Genomic DNA, 26,516 nt, shown 5'->3' with positions numbered 1-26,516 from the left:
GACACCAGAATAAGTTGTACTTCTAAACTCATTCACTTTCTCCACTCCTTGTCCATGAAAATCAATAAAACAAGGTCCCTACCATCAAGTAGCTGTCAGTCTCTGGGGGAAAGAAAACTATAATGCAGTGTTTGTACCACCAGGGCACCTTGGGAGAATAAAGACGGAGCACTGAGCCAGCAGCCCGCAGGTAGTGATGAACAGCTTCTCAGGGGATGAGATGCCTAAGCTAGAACCAAAGGATCTGTAGGAGAAAAGTGAGGCAGGACTGGGTAGGGCCATATTAAGTTGGCCAAGGTTGTGACTCTTTGCAGACTTGTCAAACATCTTTCATTCCAAGCCTTCCCCACAACACTTACTTCAGCTAAGTTGCTGTTTAGCAGGTAACATATTTTGAGGAACACATTGGCCCTCAAATTTAATCTGCTTTTTATTTCTTTTCTTTTCTTATGGTTTTTTTTTCTGGTTATCTGACCGATGGATATTAATCATTAATTCTTCTGAAGGCAGCTTTTGCTCTCAATTCAGATTTCCTAAATTTACTCACTGCAACACACACACACACACACACACACACACACACTTATGTGCACACACACACAGAAGCATGATTATTTGTACCCATTTCGTCATTCATTCTTGTCGTATTGGCTGAGTAGAGCCCAGTGAGAACACTGGTTAGGAAGTTTAAAGACTTGGATCTGGTCAGACCAAGATTCTCTCCTTAAATAAACTTAAATAGGGCTCCTCTGAACTTTCTGCTCAACTAAGCCCTGACTTTGTAGCGTCAAGGTTCATCTCTACATTGTTCACTTTTAGCAAGAACCCTGCTTAGTCAGTTTATCCAGAATCCTCCATTTTTGATATCTGGTCTCCTTCAATTTCTGATCAGGTTCCTCATCCTCTGCTATCCCCCATATGATGTCTGGTCATCCTGGCCTGCCTTCAGCAAGAAGTCAGTTAGGTCAGCTTACTCAGAATCCCCCCTTACCCCTGAGGTTTTCTCTTAGCAATTTTCAACCCCTGGGCCCCTCCACCCTACTCTCCTGGGCAGCAAATTTATTCTCTCCTTTATGGTGTTCAGAGTTGAGCCCAATCTCTCTTCCTTACTGTAAAACTCATTTGCAGAGGTCCAGTCCTGAATAAAGTCTGCCTTCCTGTTCTTTAACAAGTATCATGAATAATTTTTCTTTACCAAGTCCTGCCTTTGCCACATTTGTTATCTGGACAAGTCACTTAATTCCTCTGCAATCCAGCACCTAGTTTTCTCCTCTCTAAGATGGATGAGAAAACCTCTAAGATCACTCCCAGCTCTAACATAAAAGGAATTAATAAGACAGTCTAATGCACAGTAATATCAAGGAAACTGAACCACAGGAATGTGGGGGCTGAAGGCCAAGGTGAATATCCCAGAAATCCCACATCAAGAGTTTCATCATCTGTCACTTTAAGAGCGTATCACTAGCTCTGAGCCAGTCTCTAGATCTTTAAAAGAAGAATATCAACAAATGTATCTTAAGGCTGTTGTGAGAGTTAAATATAGTGCTCTATGTGAAAAGCACTTTGCAAATTATAAATGCAACACACTGTTACTAATGTGTTAACTCAGATGAGATTGAAATTCCAAGAACTAACAGCAGGATGCTATAGAACATTCCTTTAATCCATTGATTTTCATTGTGGGGGTGGGAGAGATTTTGTCCCCAAGGGGATATCTGGCAATGCCTGGGAACATGTTGATTGCCACAGTGTGGGGCAGGGGAGAGGTACCACCGCATCTACTAAATGGTGGTGGCCGGGGATACTGCCAAATGTTCTACATGATGCAGAGCAGGACACAGCAAAGAATTATCCTGCTCAATAACAAAACTAATACACCCCAAATCATCCTAAATTATGAATTTCCCCAGGGAAGAAGACAGCTCCAGTCCATATGGACTACCAACATTTAGATCCATGAATACTTAGACTCCTAAAAGGAGTTCTATGGCCCCAGAGACAGAGCTCCAGCCCAAAACAATTTCATCATCAAGCTCTTGGATGTAGGAATTTGGATGAAGGTAATCCTGTGAACAAAAGTCCCATAAATGGCTGGATAAGGTGGCACACGCCTGTAATCCCAGCTGCTCAGGAGGTTGAGGTAGGAGGGTTATAATTTCAAAGCCAGCCTCAACAAGATAGCAAGGCTCTAAGCAACTCAGAGAAACCCTGTCTCTAAGTAAAACATAAAACAAGAGCTGGGGATTGTTGTTCAGTGGTTAAGCACCCCTGGGTTCAGTCCCCAGTACCAAAAAGGAAAAAAAAAAAAAAAACCCATAAGTGGATGTGCAGTAAGATCATGGAATATTCTAGTAACTTTTGAAATCTTACACTCTCTTTTTTAATTGGGGACAGGAGAGGAAAGCCAAATCACTGAAACATTTATTGTGTATAGTTAGGCAATGGGAGCTGGGAATGTAGTATATGAAGAGTAACATGAAGCTTTATTTATAATGTGGTGCAGAACTCATGGAATCCGTGTGTATGCCATCGCCACACACAGAGAAAGGATATAGCTCTAAAGATCATTCTTTCTGGAAATCTACTAATCTGAAGGTCTGCTGGGAACATCCAATGTAAATGAATAAAATATCTGCTATAATCAATATCCCTTTTTGTTACTGCTTTTAAAAATCCCTAGCTGTGTGTAACACTCTGAAGCATAAACATTTCTGCTAGGTATCCATTTAAGCATGAGTACCGGGTACATTTCTTGCAGGCCACACTGAATAGTGAATGCAATTCATTAAGCCCTTGAAGGGGTCGATGGCTTCAATCTCCAACTTGTTCCACACTTCAGATGGCAACAAATAAATTCCGACGTACACAAAAAAATCTTATTTTCCACATAATAATAACAAAGTTATTGTTCAATAAATAACAAAGTTTTTGTTCAAAGGGGAAAAATCCTTTAAACTCATTTATATTATTTATTATTTCTCTCCATAATCCCATAAGGAGGATGTTATAATAAATGGGGAAACAAAGTTATAAGAAATAATAAAGCTTTGAAGGTAGAATTAGAATCCACAATCTTTATTTAAACTCATGCCAAGAACTCTGAAAACACAACAGGTACCATCTGTATTCTTTCTTTCTCCTTAAAGAGAAAGCTGATGTTTTCATATTTTGCCTTTTCTAAAGGCTTTTTGAGTAGCGGTGAGTGGTAAGTCATGGAATTGCAGTGTTCAACCGTGTTGTCTTGATTTGTCCAGTTCATACCACATTTCCAGCCTTGAGCCTGGTGCTAAGGTCTCTGGATCCTGACATCTCTGACCTGAGCTGAGAGTTCCTTCCTTCGCCCTCTTGAAATGAGAGTGGGGGCACTGGCACGGACTCTCTCTGCTGAGATAAGAGCCTGGTAGTGAAATAGCACAGTGGAGGTGAAACCCTTATAAAACACAGAGCTCAGGCATAATTGTTTCAAGGTGAGAGAGGTCACTGCTCCTGAGAGCTCAGTGAGGTAGCACTGACAACACCTACAGAAACTTGGTTTTGTAGCATGCATTGGTAATTGTCATTTCTGTGTGAGGAAAGAAGCTGATTAAAGTATATGCAGATAACATTCCAGATTTTTCCTGTCTCAGTACAAGCTTGGCTTTTTTGAAAGTGGTATGAAATCTATCAAGTCACCAGGGTGCCATTTCTGAAATTACTACTACAATGAACTAAGTGGCACCTCACAGGATTTACCCTGTGTTCAAAAATTGTTCTTATAATTAAAGGATAAAGCCACTTGACAAAACCTTAAGAATAATTTAAGTTCCAGAAGAATCTAACTATTTTGGGCCTCTTTTTTGTCCATGGACTTCCCTCTAAGACCTAAGTGAACTCTGAAATTTTCTAATTAACAGTTTATTGTAAGGAATTCTTAAAAGGTATTATTCTTCTTTCATTCTGAAAAGTGCACACATGCGCGTGCGCGCGCGCGCGCACACACACACACACACACACACTTTCTTTGTAGAGTTCACTTTGGAGGTTTCTAGTGAAGGACAATCCCAGCTCCAAAATGGGCTTCCTGGCTTGAGGCAGTGAGAGGAATAGAGAGGAACCCAGGTTCAGTGCCGTCTTAGACCTGTGGAACATTTTCATACAGAATGTGATCTATATGTTTAGATAAGAATGGCCACAGACAGAAGAAAGGAGAATTTATTTTCCCAAGACTGTATATCTTCAACATAGGAGAGAGATTTTTCGGTAGTGCCAGGTTAGAGAGAGTTAAATACATGACCAAGGAGCTCTCTCCAGACAGCTGTAGCTGTCCCTGGTAAGGTCACCTAAATTGGGTAGCATTGTGGCCACACCTGGAAGCCTTCTGGCATGTGATCCTCTCGAATTATAAAGAGCTACAGGGAGAAAAATCATCTGACTGAAAACAATGTTTATCCAAAAAATATTTCCAGAAGCTCTGCATGCTTCAAGAAGTATGGACTAAATGTTTTGTCTCCCACATAATGAGGAAATGGAACCCATCACTCTGTTGGAGCAGCTGGGGCACAGGAAGCTCACCAGGACCTGGGCAAACACTCACAAGACCCTGAGGCATAGATTGTGCTCTCTGCTAGAAAGGAGGGCTATGGGGAAAGAGATCAGCAAATGTCCCTGCGGTGTTTGTCCCAGGATGGGAAGAAAATAACATCTCTGAGACCACAGCATCCCGGAACACATTGCCTCACCCTCGTTCAGGTTTTACATTGAAAATCATTACCAATATGCCATTTGACACAAAAGTGCCTTAAAATTGAATTAGACAAGGCTAATAAACATGGAGAAGGCAAGAAAGTATAATTACTTCCATTCCCTTTGTTAATTACTTATCCTGTATGGGTTCCTTTGTTTGAAAAACCTAAAATGTTCATAGGGATCAAAACAAATTCACATATGTATATGAATTCATTTGAAGATAAATATGTTTGTTTTACTTCCTCATGCAATCTGTGTTACCTGTTTGGTCTCCTGGTAAAATGTTTAAGGTCAAACAATGTTTAATAAATTTTTCAGTCTTATCTGAGAAAAGCCATCCTTCTACTCCTGTCTTTTCGTTTACTGATTTTTTTCCCCCTGTAAGGAATGCCATATCTGAACAATCAATTTTTAAAATAAACAAAGCTCGGTGTGTAGCTGGTCTTAGATTGTGACTGAGATCCATCTCTGTATCAGTCCTAATCTGTATTGTTGTCCAGCCACGATGCTTCACCAGTCCTGGAATGGAAGACTCACCAACAAAACAGAGAATTCATCTTTCAATTGTCCCAGGAGATTCTTTCTCAGCATAGATGTTTCTATGATTTGTTTAAATCCTATGACTATAGCTCTATTACTATGATTGGGAACAGATGTCGGTATGTTGTGAAAAACTAATGCCTCAAAATTTTCATTTAGATCATTGTACGTGAGAACCTGAAGATAAATTCAAAGCTAAGGTAATAGAATATGAGAACATAGGATAATTCAAAACAGACTATTCATACTATGTGCTTTATTTTATCTTTGGGAAATAGAGGCAAAACATATTTCCCAAATCTGATCAGAAATTAATTTAAAAATTCTATGAGTTAAGTCAAACAATAAATTATGAGAAAAATTTTTTTTTCGTATATTGCAAGATTGAGCTCTTCTGATGACATCTGTTTTTTTTGTATAGTGTTATATATATTCTTAGTAATGTTCTGCACTAATTAACATTATTATTTTAATATACATTTTTAGTGTAATAATTTATGAGGACACAAAGGATCCAAGCATACAATCTTTGTATACATTTGCCCAATAGCAAATGACAATGCCAACTGTTTTGTGAAGTTAACCAAACAAATGGCAGATTTTTTTTTCTAGAAAAGATCAAACTTAATGTTAATGCCTAATACGTATTTACCCACAAGGAAGACTGACGAACAGTTCCAGGACAAAGCTCTGTACTGTCAGACTGTGTTGTTAGTGTCTGCCAAAAGCCATTTATTATCCAAGGCCAGGCAAGATTAATGAGGTCACACAGACAAGAGGGTGTGACTATTATTCAAAAAAAGATATTTGAATCTAGGTATCAAAAACTTGAAAGGTATTAGTTGTAGGACATCTTATAATTGGAATTTTAAAGCAAACTTCAGTATGAGAAGGGTCTTTAGGAGAGGCCAAAGATCAATACTAGCTATCCTGGCAGGGGCCATTTGTTCCCAGAGCCTCAGAGTTGTATCTCAACTCAATCACTGATGAAACTCCAGCTGGTTTATACCAACATTATTTTTGTGCTCTTAAAATTTGTATTTCAAACTTGGAATAAGTATAAAATCCATCAAAAAGAAACTCAGTATCTGGTAGGTTAGTTGCAGTTTAACTATGCTATAATCAGTAAGAGGTAGGGATAATTTAATTAAAGATGAAAGTATTTTTCCTCCCCTGATCTTGGTAGGAATCTGTCCAGTAAAAAATATTCATGAAGAACATAAGTATCAGAGCCATACTTATGTGGCAGAGAATTATGTCACAGAAGTTAATTTTTTTTTTTTTAGAATTAAAAAGTATCTAAGATATCCCATGCAACTCCCTTATTTACAGATAAATAAAAAATTTGAGGGAAGTTGAATGTTTTCTAAAACACACAGTAAGTTAGTGGAAGGCAATGATGATTAAGGGCAGAGGGTTCTGAAATTGTATTGCTTGGATGTGTCCCATCCCCACCACTTGGTAGCTGTGTGGCCACAGTGTTTCTTATTCCTTCTCAGTTAAAAGAGATATAATAATAGTGGAGTGGAAGCTCCCTTAGCTAATGTAATAAAGGCAAGGGTTTTGAAATGTAACTGTAAGCAGAGACCCATTAACACATACAAACACCAAATTATTTATTTTTTAGCTCAAAACATATATATTCTATGTAAAGCTAAGGCCTTTTCTTTGGATATGGGCCTACTGATTGGGTTTCTAGCCATATCTTCATATAAACCACACCAATACAGGTCTATTTCTTTAAATTGGTGGGAAAAAAAATTAAAGACAATTATGAGTCTAAGTACAGAGTTCTTTTAGATTTTTATAATTTCCAAATTTGCATTGGTTTTCTCACATTGTCTAGTCTTTAAGGCACTTCTAACAACAAAATATCATCAACTGGGTGGCTTATAAACAACAGATAATTATTTCTCATAATTCTGGGGACTGAGAAGTCCAAGATCAAGGAGCCAACAGATTTTTTATTTAGTGAGAACCACCTTCTGGTTCACAGGTGGCATTTTCTAACTGTGTCTACACAGTTTTTCTGGGGCTTTTTAAATAAGGGCACTAATTCCACTCATGGTCACTTTCCCATGATGACCAAATCACACCCTTCTCTCAACCTCAACACTAGCACATTCATAATTAGGATTCAACACACGAATTTTAGGGGACACAAACCTTCTGACCATAGTATACTTGTATCTACTTCAACACTATTTTTTTTAAATATTGATTAATCCTTCTGTTCAACTTAGTTTTTATTTATTCTATGAAATTCTCATTTCCTCAGATTGCGTTATATTTAATAAAATTATGTAATTGTATGAACACATGCAACTGGTATAATCAGATTGGGTTCAAATACCTGACTCCTAATAGAATGTACCTCAGCTTGCAAAAGTGATCAACTTTCTAGAATGTGTCAGCTACTTCCTGAAGTTGTCAATGTGCCATAAGGATGTCAGAATGCTTTACAGATGGAATGGAAAAAGCCAGTAATTTTTTCAATTCAAGTGGTTAAAGAACTTTCTACTGAAAACTCACAGAATATTGTCAACACATTAAAAGCACCCCAAAAAATGTAGCTGTTAATATACAAGTTTAAAACTCATTTCTCCTGATTTCATGAGGTAGATAGATATCAGTCTTTCTTTTTGCACATTATTTTTCTTATATTGACATTTGATAATTAACTTTTACTCCTTATTAATGTCATTGCTAAAAACTACCAGTGGAATAAATCATATACCCTGTGTTTGTCTCAACAGTAATGACTGACAATCAATTACAGAATTATCTTAAATACAGTTTCCATGATGGAAGATAAATGTTTTTAGTAGTTTGTTTCTATTTTTCTGAAAACTAAGATGCATATAGTTTAAAAGTCAGATAGTAAGATGTACATTTTCCCACATTTTAATATCTGAAATCTGAATGTTTTCTTACTGTTCGTGACATCTTAGAATTAAGGAGACCAGGAAGCAGTCGTAACACAGTGATACTGTCTGCACATTTGTACTCCTTGAAAGTATCTACATCAAAATTCAGAAGTGACAGCAACCTGAAAGAGAATCACAGAATCAATAGCATATCACTCTTTTGAGGAATGCTGTATCATCAACAACTGCAATGGCACAGAGCACAGTATTACTTGGAAAAATACAAGCACAGACAACTTCGGAGTAATTCAGGAGAAACTGAAGTTTTAGAAATGCCCTTTCCGATTCATTTCACTTATATTTTTGGTTTTCAGTTATACACATAAATGATGTATGATTTAAAAAGTACTGTGCCCACCTCCAAGATCTGGAACAAGACAAGGATACACACTTTTACTATTCTTATTTAATATAGTGTTGGATGTCTTAGCAAGAGCAATTAGGCAAGAGAAAGAAACAAAAAGCATCCAAATTGGAAAGGAAGAAGTCAAATTATCCATGTTTTTAGATGATGTGAATTTATACATAGAAAAGACTAAACACTCCATCAAAAAGCTGTTAGAACTAAAAAATGAATTCAGTCAAGTTGCAGGATACAAAATCAACATAAAAAGTAACATTTTTATATACCCATAATGAACTTGCTGAAAAAGAAATCAAGAAAGTAATCCCAAAAATTTACAATAGCTACAAAAGTAAAATAAAATACTTGAAAGTAAATTTAACCAAGTAGATACGATTTCTACAGTGAAAATTACAAAACATTTATGAAATTAAAGAAAAAATTAAAATATATCTTGAGATCATGGGTTAGAAGAATTAATTTTGTTAATATGACCTACTCCCCAAAGTGATCCATAGGTACAATGCGATCCCCATCAAAATACCAATAACTTTTTTCAAAGAAATAGGAAGAAAAAATTCCTAAAGTGCATAGGGAGCCACAGAAGACTTAAAAAAATAGCTAAACCAATACTGAGTGGAAAACAAAACAAATACAACAACAAAGCTTGAGGCATCACAATACTTGACTTCAAAATATACTATAAAGCTATACTAATCAAACAGCATGGTATTAGTATAAAAAAATCAATACATAAACCAATGAAACAGAATAGAAAACCTACAAATTAATCCACATACATATAGCAAATTGATTTTTGAGATTTTTTCCTTTTTCTTTAATCAGAATAAAATTATCATACAATTACATAATAAAATTATGTAATTGTATGAACACATTTAGTTTCTAAAACTTTATGAATATGCATGTCATCCTTGCACAGGGACCATGCTAATCTACAACATGTCATTCCAACTTTAGCATAGTGCTGATGAAGTGAGCACCAGTCAAATGATTTTTGACAAAGGCATAAAAAACATATATTGGAACAAAGACAGTCTCTTTAATAAATGGTGCTGTTAAAACTGACTATACCTATACAGAAGAATGAAACTAGTTCCCTTTCTCTCATCATGCACAAAACTAAACTCAAAATGGGTCAAAGACCTAAATGTGAAACCTGAACCTATGAAATGACTACAAGAAAGCGTAGGAGAAACATTGGAGACATCAGTGTAGGCAAAGATTTTTGGGATAGGACTCCAAAGGCATAGGCAGCAACAAAAATAAACAAATGGTATTAAAGCAAACCAAGAAACTACTGCTCACTAAAGAAAACATAGATAAAACACAGAGACAAACCTACAGAATGGAGTAAAATACTTGCAAGCTATTCATCTGACAAAAGATTAATATCAAGACTATATATGGAAGTAAAAGAACTGAACACCAAAAATAAAATAATACAATTTAATAATGGGTTAAAGTTTTCTCAAAAGAAAACATACAAATGCCAACAAGTACATGAAAAAATGCTCAATATCACTAATATCAACATCACTAATTATCAGACAAATGCAAATCTAAACCACAACGAGATACCATCTCATTCAAGTTAGAATGAATATTATCAAACAGAAAAACCAGAAAATACTGGCAAAGATGGTCACTCTTACACACTGCTGATGTGAATGTGGTTAGTACACTCATTTATGGGAAAAAGTATGGAGATTCCTCAAGAAACTAGGAATTTATCTACCATATTATCCAGCAATTCTACTACTAGTTATATGTCCAAAGAAAAATCAGTTTATTAAAGAGATACCTGCATTCTCAGGTTATTGCAATACTATTCATATTAGCCAAGATATAGAATCAACCTAGACATCCATCTGCGAATGAATGGGTAAGAAAAATATGATGTATATGCACCATGAAATATTATTCAACCATCAATATAAAATTCTGTCCTTTTCAGCAAATGCAAATGGATGGAACTGGAAGCAGAAAGACAAACACTACATGTTCTCATTCATGTGCAAAAACTAAGAAGCCAATCTCAACAAAGAATGGAGTGGTATAGTGATCACTAGAGACTGGGCAAGGCAGAGGAGAGCAGGACTGAAAGAAGTGAGATAAATAGCAACAAAATACAATTTGAGAGGAGGATTTAGTTCTGCTTTCAATAGCAGAGTAGGGTAACTACTGGTCATAACAGTCTATAATATATTTCAAAATAACTAGAAGAGCACAAAAATCATAGAAATGATTAATCATAGAAATGATTAATGTTTGAGGATATAAAAGTGCTTATTAGCCTGATTTCATTAATACACATTTTATGAATGTATCAAATTATCATACTGTACCCTGTAAAGATGTACATTTATTATGTCTCAATTTTAAAAATATAAATAACACTACCAGACTTATTTCAAAAAAATACTATGCCTGAGAAATGTTAAAATAGCCTATTTATCAATATTATGTAAAGATGATGATTTCTGACACTGGTGGAGTAACTGGCACTTAGTACTTCTGTCTTAAGCATAATAGTGAGTCAAATGCATGTGGCAAAAGTGTTAAGACATTGGACCACAAGCAGTGCAAGAAAGTGACCTCTGATAAGAAGAACTATGCTGTCTGCCTGGGGGCAAGTTCCTGACCTCAGTGCAGTGAGCTCGATTTCAAGCAAACACATGGTTATCCATCTCAACTAAGGAGGAAAAGATGAAGTAGCAGAAATCTGTAGGCTAAAACCTCAAAGGAGGAAGTTACATGGAGAGGAGACCCTAAAAGTTTGTGGGGGTTCCTCATAGATCTTTGGGCAAGGACTGCACTATGTATGGTCAGAGTGATATTGTACAAGGCTTACTAGAGACAGTTGGTACATTCAATGTGGAAAATAGATATTAATTGTTAAGCACTACTTGTTAAAGTGCTGTTAACACCTTAGATATTTTCCAGAAAATGAAAGTCTACTTCTTAGAAGTAAGGACCATATCCTATTCTAGACCCACCCAAGAAAGCCGAAAACAAAACCTGCAGGAAGACAGAATTCAAAAATTCAGTCTCATTACATCAGAGGGGTCTGGAAAACATCTTGGTTTCTCTAAACACCTATCCTAACAAAGAATGCTACTAAGCCTAAGGTGAAACAGTGTCAAGTTGATCCAGCAGTTATTGAACTGTGAATAGCTTAAAAGAAAACTAACATTCTTCACAATCTCTACAATGTATTTATCCAAAATGACTGGTATACAATCAAATCTATATAGAAGCAAGAAAATGTGACTCATATTCGGTAAAAAAGCTATTAAAAGAACCCATCCTCAAAATGGTCCAGATGTCACATTTAGCAAAGACTGTAAGAAGCTACTATAAACATGTTAAAAGAGCTAAGAAAAATACAGTCCAAAAGTAAAGGACAGCTGAAATAAGATGGTAAAATGGAGCTAACACTAATAATTCCAGTGGTTCAGGAGGATCATGAGTTTAATGCCAGCCTCAGCAATGGCGAGGCACTAAGCAACTCAGTGAGACCCTGCCTCTAAATAAAATACAAAATAGGGCTGGGAATGTGGCTTAGTGGTCAAGTGCTCCTGAGATCAATCCCTGGTCCGCCCCCCCCCCAAAAAAAAAAAAAAATTGGAGTTAAGAGCATATGAGATGTGGCAGAAGAAAGTTAGTGAAATTCAAGTTATATAAAGAGATGTCATCTAATCTGAGAAGCAGAGAATAATCAAAGAATAATTAACAGTGGACTAGACGGTTCTAAATATTATAATTGAGAGATAGAATTGGAAAGATAGGTAGAGATTAAATGGATAGATGTATGGATGATAGAGCAATAGAGAGAATAAATATTTGAAAAGACAAATGAAGTAGAATTATCTCTGTTTTCAGTCAATATGATTTCTGTACACTAAAATCTTAAGAAATCTACAAAAAAATAGAATTAATAAGTGAATTTAGTTAGCTTATGGATAAAAGCTCAACTTGCAAAAAATAATTTTATTTCTATATAATTGCAACAAATTGGAAAGTGAAATTTTAAAATAATAAATACAATTTATAAGAGTATCAAATGATAAATTAGGACTAAATTTAATTTAATTTAGACCTTTGCAAATGTAAGGTATCTATACTAAGATTACAAAGGATTGCTGAAAGAAATTAAAGAAGGTTTAAATAATTGGAAGTACACAATGTTCATAAATTAGATGGTTTGACATTAATATGTCCATTCTGTCCAAATTTGACCTATAGATTCAAGTGATGCTTGTCAAATTCACAGGCTGTAGAAATTAATAAGTTCCTTCTAAATTTGAGATTCAAATTAAAGGACTTAAACAAAGAAGCAAATTAAATAATCTAGAGTAGCCAAAATAATTTTTACCTAGAAAAAGAAATTAGAATAATTACACCATCTGATTTCAAGACTTACCCCAAAGTAATAGTAATCGAGACAATGTGATAATGGTTAGTGATAGAAAAATGATCCTGATACACAAAATAGAGTCCAAAGTACCTTTAAACACATACAATCAAGTGAATTTTTAACCTAGTTCCAACATAATCTAATGAAGAAACACATTGATTTCATTGAATGGTTCTGAAACCACTAGATATTCAATATGGAAACAAAGATGAATCTTGACATTCCTTCATGCCATACAAAAAGTTCATTTGCTATCAATCATTCCCAAGTTGAAAAGCAAAAATAATAAAATTCCTAGAAGAAAATATAGAAAACTTGATATAGGCAAAGATTCCTTGAACAGGAGTCACAAAATAGAAAAAAAAATAGATAAATTGGACTTCATCCAAACTAAAAATTTCAGACAGGACCATGATTAGGGTAAGATAAAAAAGACATGTTTGTACAAGGGCAGAATTAGATTACATTATATTTATTCTGATTTTTTTTGAAAGACTACATCAAATATTATTTATCTTCATATCTGAATTTGTTGACATCCCCTTAAATTTTGTGCTAGAGAATTAAAGTGGTTCTGTCCCCTCACTAGTCCTAGCCCTGATCCTACCCTTCCTAAATTTCTTTAGGTTAGTGAGATTGCCAGGATCTTTTCTCTGAAGGCTGAAAACCATCTTTAGGCATTAACTGTGCAATCAGGAGCTCCCCTCATTTGAGCTTCTACTCTCAAGAATAACATGTTCTACCATTTTCCCATGGCTACACATCACTGTTCATGTGCTTTGTCTAGTTTTCCAGTCATTTAATGAAGGAAGGTAATTCTGGCTTCTGAACTCCACTGTAGTTAGAAGTATTTGCAAAACAGTTAAATTATGGAATCAACCCAGGGGCCCATCAATAGATGAATGGATTAAAAAAATTGTGGTATATATACACAATGAAGCTCCACTCGGTCACAAAGAAGAATGGAATTATGGAATTTGCTGGTAAATGGATAGAAATGGATAATATCATCCTAAGGAGAATAAGCCAAACTTAGAGAGCTCAAATGTTTTCTCTCATATACAGAAGCTAGAGTAAAATAAAGGACGGGGGGGCGGGGGGGGGGGGAAGAATAGAATCCTGTAAAGATAAAGGCAAGTAATGTAGAAGCAAATAATCAAGAGGCAGAGTGGAGGGATGGGTAAGGGGAAGAGATGTGGAATAAATTCTTTAAAAATCATGTTATGTGCATATATAAATATATCACCGGGAATTTCACCTTTATGTATAAATAAAAATAAATAGCCAATCAAATGTAAATAAACAGACAAGCAAAAAGAAATCTAGTAAAAGAAGGAGGACAAGGGAGGGGAGAGAGAACCAGTGGGAAAAGCGGGGAATTGTGAACTCAAATCAAATTCCAAACGTGCATGAGAATGTTGAATGAACTACTCTGTATAACTATAAAATTCTAATAAGAAACAAATAAGTGGATAAAGTATTGAAAAATATTGAAATGTATTTTCTAGCATTTGTATCTTTAAAGCTAGGTGAATCTGGTATGCTTTTCCATGTCTCTCAACATATACTAATTTGTAGGAAATGGCAGCCCAATTTTTTCTTTCTTTCTTTTTTTTTTTATTTTTTGACTGCCAAGATTTTCCTAAAGGTATTATACTTTTTATACATTTTGCAGATGGCTTGGTGACCATTTTTTTATCATTCTGCTTTTTAAAAAACTTCTAAAATATTTGTCAATGATTTATAAGATTGCTATATAAAAGTACACTCGACAAAAGTTATATGCAATGTGCAAGGCCCATGACTGTCTGTAACATCATTTATTATTAAAGATACAAGAAGCTTCCAGACTCCTTGAATGATAATGAAAATATTTCTATCCCACTGATCTATGGAAGTATCTTTCCTATACATGAGGGAAGCTAAAGAATTTTGAGATACAAATTACTTTTTTCTAAGGCTACAGATACCTTGAAAGAAGTTGAAAGAAGTTTTCTCTTTACCTTTCAGTCTCTGGATAAAGTGTAAATTCTAAAAGCTTGAACTAGGCTCAGAGATGAGAAGTCAGTTGCTATCAGACTGCAGGTGAGTAGGCTTCCATCAGCAAGAAGGGTATGAATGGAAGGAGGAAGGATACAGGTTCACATGCATGGTGATGGAATGGAGACCAGAGAAATCAACCACAGTAAACAGGAATGGAGTAGAGAACAGAAAGACAGAGGCAGCAGTTTCCTATGTCCTCAGACCTGAAAGCAAATGGAACACTGATATTGACATCAGTGTAATCCAACAACTATTGACACTTCATTAGTGGATACTGGGATACTTTTTCTAAAGGGAGAGATGAGTTTCTTTCTATTGTGATCAGCAGCATGCATTACTAGGAGAGAACAATAAAGATTTAACAAAAAATAATTTGTATTCATGAACTGTTTCCTAAGATGCACTAGACATTATTTAGATTAGGTTAAGAAAATTATCTTTTTACCTCCCATTATTGGAAATATCTTCAGCATCTTCTAACATTGCTGCAACTTGTGGTCGTTGCAACATAACTGTGAAAGAAACTGCCATTAGGCAAGGTCAAAGAGGCCTGCTCTTTCTTAAAATGATTTCGCATTCTCTTGTCCCTGCCAAAGCTGCCAGCCATCTGCCAATTGTGATGTATTTTATGATATGGACACAAGGAGCTAGACAAAGATCACCAATTAATATCCTTCCCAACAAATGACAAAACATATCATGAAACAGAATCTCTTAAGACAGTGACCATTGGGTCATATCTTCTACCCACAAAACAACAGCCTTTTCCTTCCTAACAACAGTTTTAAACTTGGGATGAACTAAGTAGCTCTTGCCCCTTGGCCACAGCTATTTATGTCAGGCCTTTAGGGAAAACTTCATGGTAGACTATGGGGAAATTTGGAAGAGACCAGAGAACTCCTTTGATACAAACCTTTTGCATTACAAATGAGCTAACCAAGAAGCTAGGTGACTTGCACAAAATCAGCGTTAATGAGTCAAAGATATATTACACAAGCATTTTTCCAGTTATTTTAGTCAGCAACATCTTTCCAATTATGTCTTATCCATCCCAACTACACAATTTTAGAAGAATACATATGCTTATCCATATTATGAAATTAGTCTATAAATATGTGTTTGGGCTTCTTTATAATCAGATCAAGGTATAAAAAAACCAAAGAGTAATAATTATATTAAAAATATTTGCATGTTTATAATGCAGAAGGTCCTGGACTATGTTCTGAGTATGATGCAATGGAAAAGGACAAAAGAAAATGTAAGATAGTCTCAGATATCAGCAATGCATTGCTATAAAAATAAAGTAAAATATAAATGGAACAAATCAGGTTAAAAGTCAACAATTTATTGTATCTCAAGATTTTGTGAGCTGACTAGGCAGTTCTGCTTATCTCACCTGGATTTGGTAACTTGACTGGTGATGGATATTTTAATGGTCTGAGACCATCACACTTCCAGGGCCTGTGGTGGAATATCTAAAATGACAGAGATGACCAGACCTGGCACCACTTTGTCTTTCATCCTGGGCTTCTTCACATGATGGCAGAAGCATTCCAAAGAAGCACAAGCAAATCTACAAGTCCCTTTGAAACTTCCACAGCATGCAACGTATCATGTTCTATTGATCAATGAAACTCAAAGGCAAACCCAGATGCAAGTAATAGGGGGAAAAGCTTCATTTCTACATGGGAAGAGCTGTGAAAAATTCAGAGCCATGTTTAACCACCACTTCATATCTCAGGATCATAGAAACTAGTTGTATAGATACATTATAAATATAAACAACCATAAGGCAAAGCATTACTGAAAGCTAGTACATGTCAGCTGTTACATATCATACTTTTATATGTAACATCTAACTTAACATTCATTAGAATCATGAGTTATCATGAGTAATGGTTTTATTATTCAAGATAAGGAAACTGTAACATAAAAAGTTTAAGTTATTTCCCAAGGTCATGCAGTTTGTAGATATTGACGTAGAATGCAGGCTCAAAGAGTCACATTCTAAATGCAAGTCTCTTGAATATCAAATTTGGTGAAATGTACAGTAAGAGTATTGTGTCAGCTTTCTATAGTGAGAACTTTAGTGATTTAAAGCAATACAAATGTAATGTCTCACAGTACTATAGGTCAGAAGTTTAGTTGGACTTGGCTGGTTTTCTGTTTCAGGATTCACAAAGGCAAAATCAAGGTTAAGCTGTTAGCAGAGGGTCTGGGAAGAATTCACTTCCAAGTTCATCCACTTTGTTGATAAAATTAAATTCCTTGCAGTTGAAGGACTGAGGACTCATTCTTTTGCTGGCAGTTGGCAGGGGGCCAACCTTAACTCCTAGAGGCCTACCTGTGGATCGCTGCTTTGCAAACCACCAACATTGCAAGATCCTTCTCACACTTAGAATCTCTCTTAACTTTTCCTTTTGCTGTTTCCCTCCTGCCTCCTCTTCTACCACGTCTCTGACTGCAGCCTGAAAAAGTTCTCTGGCTTAAGCACTCAAGTGATTGAGTATATAATGGGTAGATAATCCAGGATAACCTCTTTATTTTAAAACTTATAGCCTTAATTAGTCCTGCAAATTCCCCATTACCCTGTATCATAGCAATCACAGTTTCCAGGATTTAGGGCATAGATATCTTTGTAGGTTACTCTGCCTACTACAGATATTAAGTGCTATTGGAATTCAGACGCAAGGGATAGTTTGAGGGCGGGATGGTTAGTAACTATTCATGGAGGTAAATTTGAGTTGAATTTTAAAAAGATGTAAAAAATATCACTAGAAACTCTTTGTGTTAGGGAGGAACAGTTAAAAGCCATGAGGAAGTTCTTCCAGATAAGCAATAAGAATTTGAGGAGTAAAGGACACACAGGAAAGTAGAGGCATTTGTGGTAAGTGATAACAATTAGAATAATGGATTCATGGGAACAATTGGTGGAAAGATATATTAGAGTGCAGATAAGGTCAACTAGTGGAGAACCATAAATACCACACAGAGTAATTTGGGTTTTCTTCTACAAGCAACGGGAAATCATTATGTTTTTTGAGTGAAAGGGTGAAAAATTAAAATGATCTTCTGGGAAAATGGATCCAACTAATGTACAGGAAAGATGGGACTGAGGAGGGTAAGAAGACAGCCAACTAAATTAGGGGGCTATTATAACCATCCAGTTGTACAAGAGCAAGGTTAATAAGAAGAAAGGGAAATGAGTGAGAGATCCCAGGAAGAAAGAAATAACTGTAATCTTGAAAAAGGGGCCAGGGAAGGATGAGGTAGAACCTGCTGCTGACAGGAAGCTTGAGTCAGGGAAAGCATTAATTGAGATTCCAGTCTGCCCTAACAAGGAACAGCTGGGGTCTGAACCCTGCATAGCTTTCAGGTCCCACTGACTTCCTATTTAGGGTAGGAAACAAGCTCTTCCACATAGCAGACTCCCTATCAGAATCTCCCAACTTCAAAAGCCACATCTCCAGGCACAAAGAAAAAAGAAAGAAAGAAAAAAAAAGCAAAGCCGTTTTTATTCCCACTGAAAAGTTCCTTTTAATATTTGGAGTTATTTTCCAAACACTGGTTTAATTAGTGTTTTTAATTTCTATACTTAATGAAAAATTTACAGCTCCACAGTTGCTTCTGAGGGTTCTGTGTGTTATTCTGCGTGTGAATGAGTTATTGTTTTTTTCCTTTCTTCCTGGTTTATTTTTTTTTTCTTCTTCTCAATGCAAGATTTTTATAGACTGGAAATCTTCTGAACTTTAGTCTTTGGGGGCATCTCTGTATCTTAAAATTGATGTACATAATAATAAAAAGAAAGTCTCCGACTGTACAAGAGGATGGATTAAGAGATCACTCTTAAAGGCACTTCTTAATAAACATTCTTTGGCAGGCTTGAGATTTACAGGGGGCCATCATCAAAGTGGCCATGTAAATGGGGACATATTGACAACTTTCACCCTTAAAGGAAGAGGCAAACAGGATTTATAGGTTTCAACCACTGCTCTCTGGGGAATTCAACAAGGGACTTATTTTGTTTCTCCTTTAATGGCTTCTCCTGGGTACTTTATGGACCGGTTCTCTCATCTCAAGTGTCTGATCCCAAGACATAAATTAATTTCAGATGCACCTTTCATCCATCTTGTCTGCTAAGGCAATATTCACTATTTGTTTGGGTTGCCATGGAGATAATTGACTTCCTGCTGTGGCAGAAGTCTTGTTTAGGGGTATTAAAGGGGTTTGGGTCCAGAGATTCTTTAATTTTCACACAGTAAGGAAAGTCATTCCATCAATGGAGTGGTTGTATACATCTCCCACTTATAATTGGAATGATTTTTTGTATCACCTTGTGAAATTTCCCTTTTTTATTTTCCATCACTTCCTTTTTTATGGTTTAACTTCCACTCTCCAAGGTGCTGACTAAAACCACAGCAAAGGGCAAGCAGTCTATTTATTACTCTTTTGTAGGATGATTAGACACAGCATCCCAGCAGAATATTATCTGAGAAAACAGCTGAAGAATCTGAGAAAATGGTGGACTGTAGAACCTTATTCAGGTAGTGGGAAAGACTTTGTTTTATCAAGACAAGAAACACTTTGGATACCAATTCATAAAATCAATCTCCCAGTGACCAATTCAGGCTGCTGAAGATTGGGTTCCTTTGGAATTTATGTGCCAGTTGTGATATTTACAAAAGCGATTGTTGGATTCTGCTATAAACTGTTAGGCAATATGAAAGTGCTTCTCAGTACAATGAGAAAAATTAAGAAAGGAGTATCAATTTTTAAAAACCTTCTTTAAGGTATACAAATGAGAAAATATACTTCACACATATTCCTTCTCACCTTCTACATTTTGACTGCCCCCAACCAATTATAAAAATTTATACAATGAATTATCTAAAGACCTTATGGCATTTGAAAACATAACTACCAGAATTATGGTATTTCTACACATATATTTTACAAAACCAAAGTAAAATCCTACACCAATTATACACAAGTCTAATATTTTTGCTAAAATAGGAGGTTTTTTTCAGTAGTTCAAAAAGCTATTACCAAAAGAAAAAAAATTAAATCAATGATCAGAATGAGAATCCTTAGGAGCAATAATAGTGAACAAAACTCTAAGAACCTACTTCAGTTCTTTTAAGTGCACAGCACAAAATCAATTTGCAATGACCCTGAGAATCAGCCTTCCTCACCACATGACAACAAAAGAAATAGGGGATGAAAACAAATTAAAGTAGGTTCTTAAAAGTCTTTTTTTGCCTTCCAAAGATTTCAGGGTATCTTTGAACTATGAAAACTTTTAAAGGCAGCTCTTTGAATGTTTATCAATATCATTGTATATTTTTACAGTAATGGCTTTTAGACTGACCCTGGAAGCCCACATTTTCTTTCTGATTTCTCTTTCACTGTTTGTTTACTCCACAAATGTGTTTCGAGGGCATATTCTGAACATAACACTGTGCTAGGCGATGGAGGGAGAGGAAATGATGCAGTCTAGATGGCACCAAGGTAAAGGTGACACAACTCAGAAAAATGCAGCAAAGAAAGAAAACACAGGAATCCACAGCGGAAGAGAGAGGAGACACTCCACAGCATAATTCCCATACATCAGCTCACAGTCTCCAGTTCACTGATAGCAAAGCTACACTTGAAAAAGACCTTGAAAGGGCAGAGCTTTGCATTGGACCCTACCTACCTGATTCCTTGTCCAAGCCCTAAACCTCTAACCTATAAAGCTTCCTGAGTTTAATTATGAGAGTTGGCTTCAATGATGACAGTTAAGCTGGACCAAGAAGGATTTTAGTGTGTGTAAGGGGAAGAATAGCATTCCAGGGGAACAGTCATATACAGAGGGACCAAGGCATGGTTCCCAGAGGTGATGAAAGTAATAGGTAAGTCCCAGTCACAGGGTGCCTGGCACTATAATAACTGATTTCCATATATGAACTTGTTACACCCTTACCATGACATCCTAATTCCCTAATGAGGAGAGGCATAGTTATCATTCCCACTGTATGAATGGGGAAAGTCAGGCTCAGAGAAATCAAGTACCTGGTCCAAAGTTAAGCATCTAATACATAGCAGAGATGACCCAAGTGACCTGGCTTCTAGGCCTGTGTTTCTGCATTCTCCTAACTCCCACCCAACTCATCTCCCTGGAAATTGCATATGAAAGTTAGGAGCAGTGGCAAGGGCTAGACAACTAATTCCCACTGGATAAAAGTGAAGTGCAGGTGGAGAAGAGCCATCAGTTGTCTTCTGCAGGCTTTGGGGTGTTTTCTTTCTGTTTTTTTTTAGAAAGGATAAACTGAGCTCAAAAAGAGCTTTTAGAAAGATAACTCCAGAAGAAAGAGTATGGATTGAAGGGGATAAATGTTGAAGGCACTGTTCTTTCATTGAAAACATATTTACCAGTAAGTCTCCACACACATACATATGACACAAAAATCACACACAAAAAATACTACACATAAAATTGCATACAACACACCCCCAAATACATACATGTAACTATTTAAAACACATATGTGCCTCACACATATACCACATCTGCTCATATACCCCACACATAAACATATAAACATCAAGCACACACACATACCAATATCCACTCTTATACATATTCCACACATATCACACACACACATACATGTATGTTCACACATGCCACAAAACTAGATGCCACACACCTAGGCCTCTCCACACACATACACATATGCATACTGCCCATAATCACACACATAGCATCACATATATACCTCACACATACAGATGGGAGCGCGCACGCACACACACACACACACACACACACATTTATTTCCTGACCCTGAGCACGAGGTAAATAAGTTCAAAAAAGGCCATGTTCACTAAAATTTCTTTTTCTCGTTTATTTTCTGCTTCCCTGAACACAGACAAACATTGTCCAGAATCTTGAGCCTGCAGGAAAGGAATGTTGTATATCTCCATCTTCCATTTCTAATGACCTGATATTAGACAGACTTTTCCTTCTCTGTATTAATTTGGATTTTTCCTGAGCTCAACAAGATGCAAGGAGAGCTATTTTGGAAGATCTAAGAAGAGGCTTTGGGCAGCATTGTCCTCAACTTGATATCCTGGTCACTTATATGCCTTACATTACGAAAGACAGTACATTTTGGTTTCCCCTCTTTCATCTGGCCTCCATTTAGAAATTGCCTGTGATGAGTCTGGACAAAGTCTATGTCCAGACCAGGACAGTAACTCCAGCCTGCCAAAGAACCCACAGAGCTGTATGTGGACTTTACATAGACTGCAAGTGTAACTTTATACATCTCTTTGTCTAATAAATGCACAAGTATACTATTCACCTTTTAAAATAATAATATGTAGCTAAACAAGATGAAAATGTTTATTCTTTAGTCAAAATACCTCTCATTCCACCTGCCACCAAAAGAACAAAATGCCTGCCACTTGAATGGTAAATTATATTCAAACGGTAGTTTATACTTGTAAATTATTTTAAAGACATCACAAAATTCTTGAAAGCAAAACAACGTTTCTGAGCATGCATGGTTCAAGTTTCATTTAGGGACCGTGAAAACTACATCCTGTAGAACACACACAGGGTATTTACAGGAAATGTGGTCCATGAGATTCAGAGCCTCTGTGTGGTCTAAATGGAAGATCACATTTTCATATTTTAAGGTCAAATTACATCAGCTTCTTTCCAGTAAAAAAAAATAGCATCATACTAGAATGTTAATATCTTTAAAACCTTTGAGCCTCAATATGGTGATCTCTCAGGATAATTTACCGAGGACGAGACTGATGAGCTGCAGTGGCTATTTAATACCCAGAGTTGTGCTTAGGAGAAAAGGATTTCCAGGATAAACCACTTTCAGGGAAAATCCAATCTAACAAATTTAGTTTCATAAACTATGTGTAGAGTGAAAGAATAAAATTACCCAACATATACAAACACAGAATTTTCACCTTTTATGGTAAATATGACTATTTCAAGTTGTCAGGATAATTTGGGAATCTTCACCTTTATGATTACATAAAATGATTTCAGTGAAAGAAATAGACAAAGTGATTTATTTTAGTTTCCTCTCCCCCATCCTTCCATACCCTCAAATCTGTTAGCTTTGTGGTATTATTATGTCTATAGAGCTGCATGCAAAATGCAGTCAGTAAGCATTTCCTGAGCCCCACCCTGCTAGATTCAGGATGAGTCATAAAATTGTAAGAGCTTGCTACTTGCCCTCAGTGAGCCTGAAATCCAGCAGGAAAGATAAGACACATATGAGAATACTTAAAAACTAACAGCACAGTTGTAAGAATGAGCAGAGTGGTACCAATTGCTTCAGGAAAGCAGAGCTACAATCGAGAATCAGCAGAATGCAGACTATATGCATGTGAGTAATTCCAACAATGGGATATGAAATTCCCATTTCAGGGACATAAAGTTTAATTCTGTTGAGGGACATTTTGGCTGCAGCAGCAGATGTTTGAGATCCTCTGCTAGAAATAGGAGTGTTAATGACTACAGGTGGTTATCGTACCAAAATGACAAACAACAATAACAAAAAATCCATAAAAAACCTGAGTGGCTTCTGCTAAGCTTGCTGGCAGATTTTCAAACTGAAAGAGGTTGCTCATAAATTATCTTTCAAGTTGATTTCATTTTTTTTTCTGTATGCTGCTGAGATGCTCTAACGAGCATCCATATCACCTCAGTGGAATTGGGAGTTAGTGTGATTCGTGAAAAACAGGTGAGGTTGTTACTCAAGGACATACTCAGCATTTCTGCCACAGTGAACTGGCTGTGAACTCACAACCCTCCTGGCGGGTTGGGGACAATAGCAACAACCATCAAAGCAAAAAGATCTGGGTCACTGGGGAGTTTTCCAAGTGGGATTTTATGGAGGACTCTGTCAGAGAGTCCTCAAGGCTCTTTCTGAGCGCTCGCATACATCCTCCTTTCTCTTAGTACCTGCAACCTGAATTTCCTGCAGAAAATCACATCGTATCTGTAATGTGGAAGAGTCAAATTGCATCAAAGGCTGCACTCACTGCCCACACCTATGGGGAAAGACTCTGCTGTTAATAATTCTGCTGACAACAGAGCAGCCCAGATCTATAGGTTAAGTAAATGCTGTATCAGAATCGCCAGTCTACAGGGGCAATAGTAATCTATGCCATTTGCAGAATGCCTATCATGTTCAAGGGCCTTACTTTTGTTTTTTTTTTTTCTGTAAACAATAATTCTGTAGGAATAGCTATGACTATTTTTCCCCCATAGGCTACGAAAGGCTAAATAATCTGCCCAAGGCCATACGTACTGTACAAGTTATGACTTTCCAATTTGAAACCATTGTTCTTCTCTGCTCTGGGATTGGAAATATAACCCACAAGTGAATTATAAATTTCAGTTTAAGCAACATAAAAACATGGTGATCAAAGGCAGTAATTGTATTGAGTTAATCCTGAGAGAAATTGATAAAACAAAACAAACATAACTCCTGGGAAGCCATACTGTTCTAGGTTAGAAGAGGTTAAGAAAGGGACTCTCTATGGGCACCAAAACCTCATGAAAATAATAGAATACTCTTGCCCAGAATGGTCAGTTCCATGGAGCATTACTTGTTTTCCCTTGAGATAGTAATTTCAAAGTCATGCAAAACCTCTCAAAACCTTCCTGTGAGTCTTGATGACTCACCCACTCATGCATGATGCCTACTGAAGTGTACTGAATGAAAATCTGAACCCAAGCATATTATACATCCATGACTTTTCTCTGTGAGCAGTTAGTCAAAAATCAGAGATTTCAGCTAAAATATGGATATTCAAAATTGCTGTGCTATCCTATAGGAAACAAATGTTACTCAATACTTATAGAAATCTCATGGACTTGGAATGGATTGACACCAAAGTGTAGGGATGAATAGAAATAAAAGATGTAAAGATCTTTCCTAAGGTATAATAAGCTTTTTGGTAAAGCAGAATTTTATTAAAATTCATTTATGTAGTGTTTTACACACATCCACAACACACACACACACACACACACAGAGTCCTCAACATTCAGGCAATTAACTCTTATTCTCAGGATTGCTTGACAAGAAAAGAGATTTTTTCACCGTCTCCCTGATAGGATACTTCTGCTGTTTATATTCCTGAATGATATATCTTTTCATAAGAACAATCTCTTTGAGATTCCCAAATCTTGGAAAAAGTGAAGAGATATTAACACAGAACCTTCTGCAAAATGTAATGCCACACAACAAAGAGGTAGTACAAGACATACATGTGGTGGACCATGGGGAGAGTCTTAGGGCCCAGCTGGGCAATGCTAACTGTGGAGTGTGGTAGCTGGGACTACATGGCTTCCAGGGCCTCTTCCTCCTCTTCATCTTCTGAGGCAGCCTTTACTCCTAGAGGATGGAGCTCAGGAAAGTCATTGGTTATTTTATTCGGTTCTTTGTCCAAGGCCCCTGCTCTAATTTCAAGTAAAATTTGGCCAATTTCCATTTCAACTTTTTCATTTCTTCCCGATCATCCTTGCTTTCAAAGTGCTCCCTAATGATCCCAGTCTTCATCATTTCTTAGAACAGTTCGCATACTGGATTACTGGGATTTTCACTCTACATGGCCTTCATTATTTCCGTGCTCTTCTGCAGAGAACTGGCAGAACCACAAGCTGGTTCTGCATCCCCAAGAGCACAACTTTCACATGTGCTTTGAATACACAGAGCTAACTCACAGCCGTCTTTGATCTGATCGTCTCTTCGTCCAGAACCATACAGACCTTTTTGGGCCTTCTTAACAGCATTTTTTACTTCTTCTTCTCTTTGGATAAGGTTTCAGCTTATAGTCATTTGATTATGTTGTTTTGGGCTTGTGGTAAAACAAAATTATGGTGGAGAGGACTCATGGAGGAAAGCTACTTACCTCATGGCAGCCAGAAACAGAGAGAGTGAGAGAGCAAGAATGATAATCTTACTCTGTGCTACTTGTAGCTTCAAATACAATAGATTAGCAAATTTCTCAGCCTCTTATAGGTTGCTCCTCCTCCTCCTTCTTCCTTTCTTTCTTTGCATGGTCTTTGTGGACCTGCTGTTTTCAGAGTAAGATGGGTATTGATGTTTATGTGGAATGGAATTTGGTAACAAAGAAAAGGAAGCGATTTATTCATTCATTTTGCAAATATCAAAGTATCTACTTTGTATACTGTGGAGGATATCGTTAAGCAGTAACCAATCCCTGACCTTATGGAGTTCAAGTTCTACTGAGAGGAAAAGGTATCCAAAAATATAAATAAGTTAAATAAATAAGTAAAATATAGTGTTTTAAACAATAATAAGTGGGTAAGAAGGAAAGTAAAATCAAAGGGGTCAGGAAGTATCTGGGATACGATTTTAAGTGAGAAGGTTATTTAACATGGAAGTACATGTAATCCGTAGAAAGACTTCAAAAGAAGTTGCTGTTCATTTCCTGGGCTTACTATAACAAAGTA

The 26,516-nt window shown here is 36.5% G+C and overlaps 1 non-coding gene and 1 pseudogene across 1 annotated transcript; both read right to left on the bottom strand.

Annotated features, from left to right (window-relative positions):
* Positions 1–9,433: 9,433 nt before the first annotated feature.
* On the bottom strand, positions 9,434–9,538 carry LOC114094934 (U6 spliceosomal RNA). The gene has a single exon (XR_003583164.1). It is a non-coding gene; the product is annotated as a U6 spliceosomal RNA (small nuclear RNA).
* A 15,840-nt stretch (positions 9,539–25,378) lies between these two features.
* Positions 25,379–25,802, bottom strand: LOC114094916 (charged multivesicular body protein 3 pseudogene; annotated as a pseudogene).
* Between the last annotated feature and the right edge of the window lie 714 nt (positions 25,803–26,516).

Source organism: Marmota flaviventris, chromosome 4, assembly GCF_047511675.1.
Source record: "Marmota flaviventris isolate mMarFla1 chromosome 4, mMarFla1.hap1, whole genome shotgun sequence".
NCBI classification, from domain to species: domain Eukaryota; kingdom Metazoa; phylum Chordata; class Mammalia; order Rodentia; family Sciuridae; genus Marmota; species Marmota flaviventris.
This window is presented reverse-complemented; position numbering and strand designations above follow the sequence as displayed.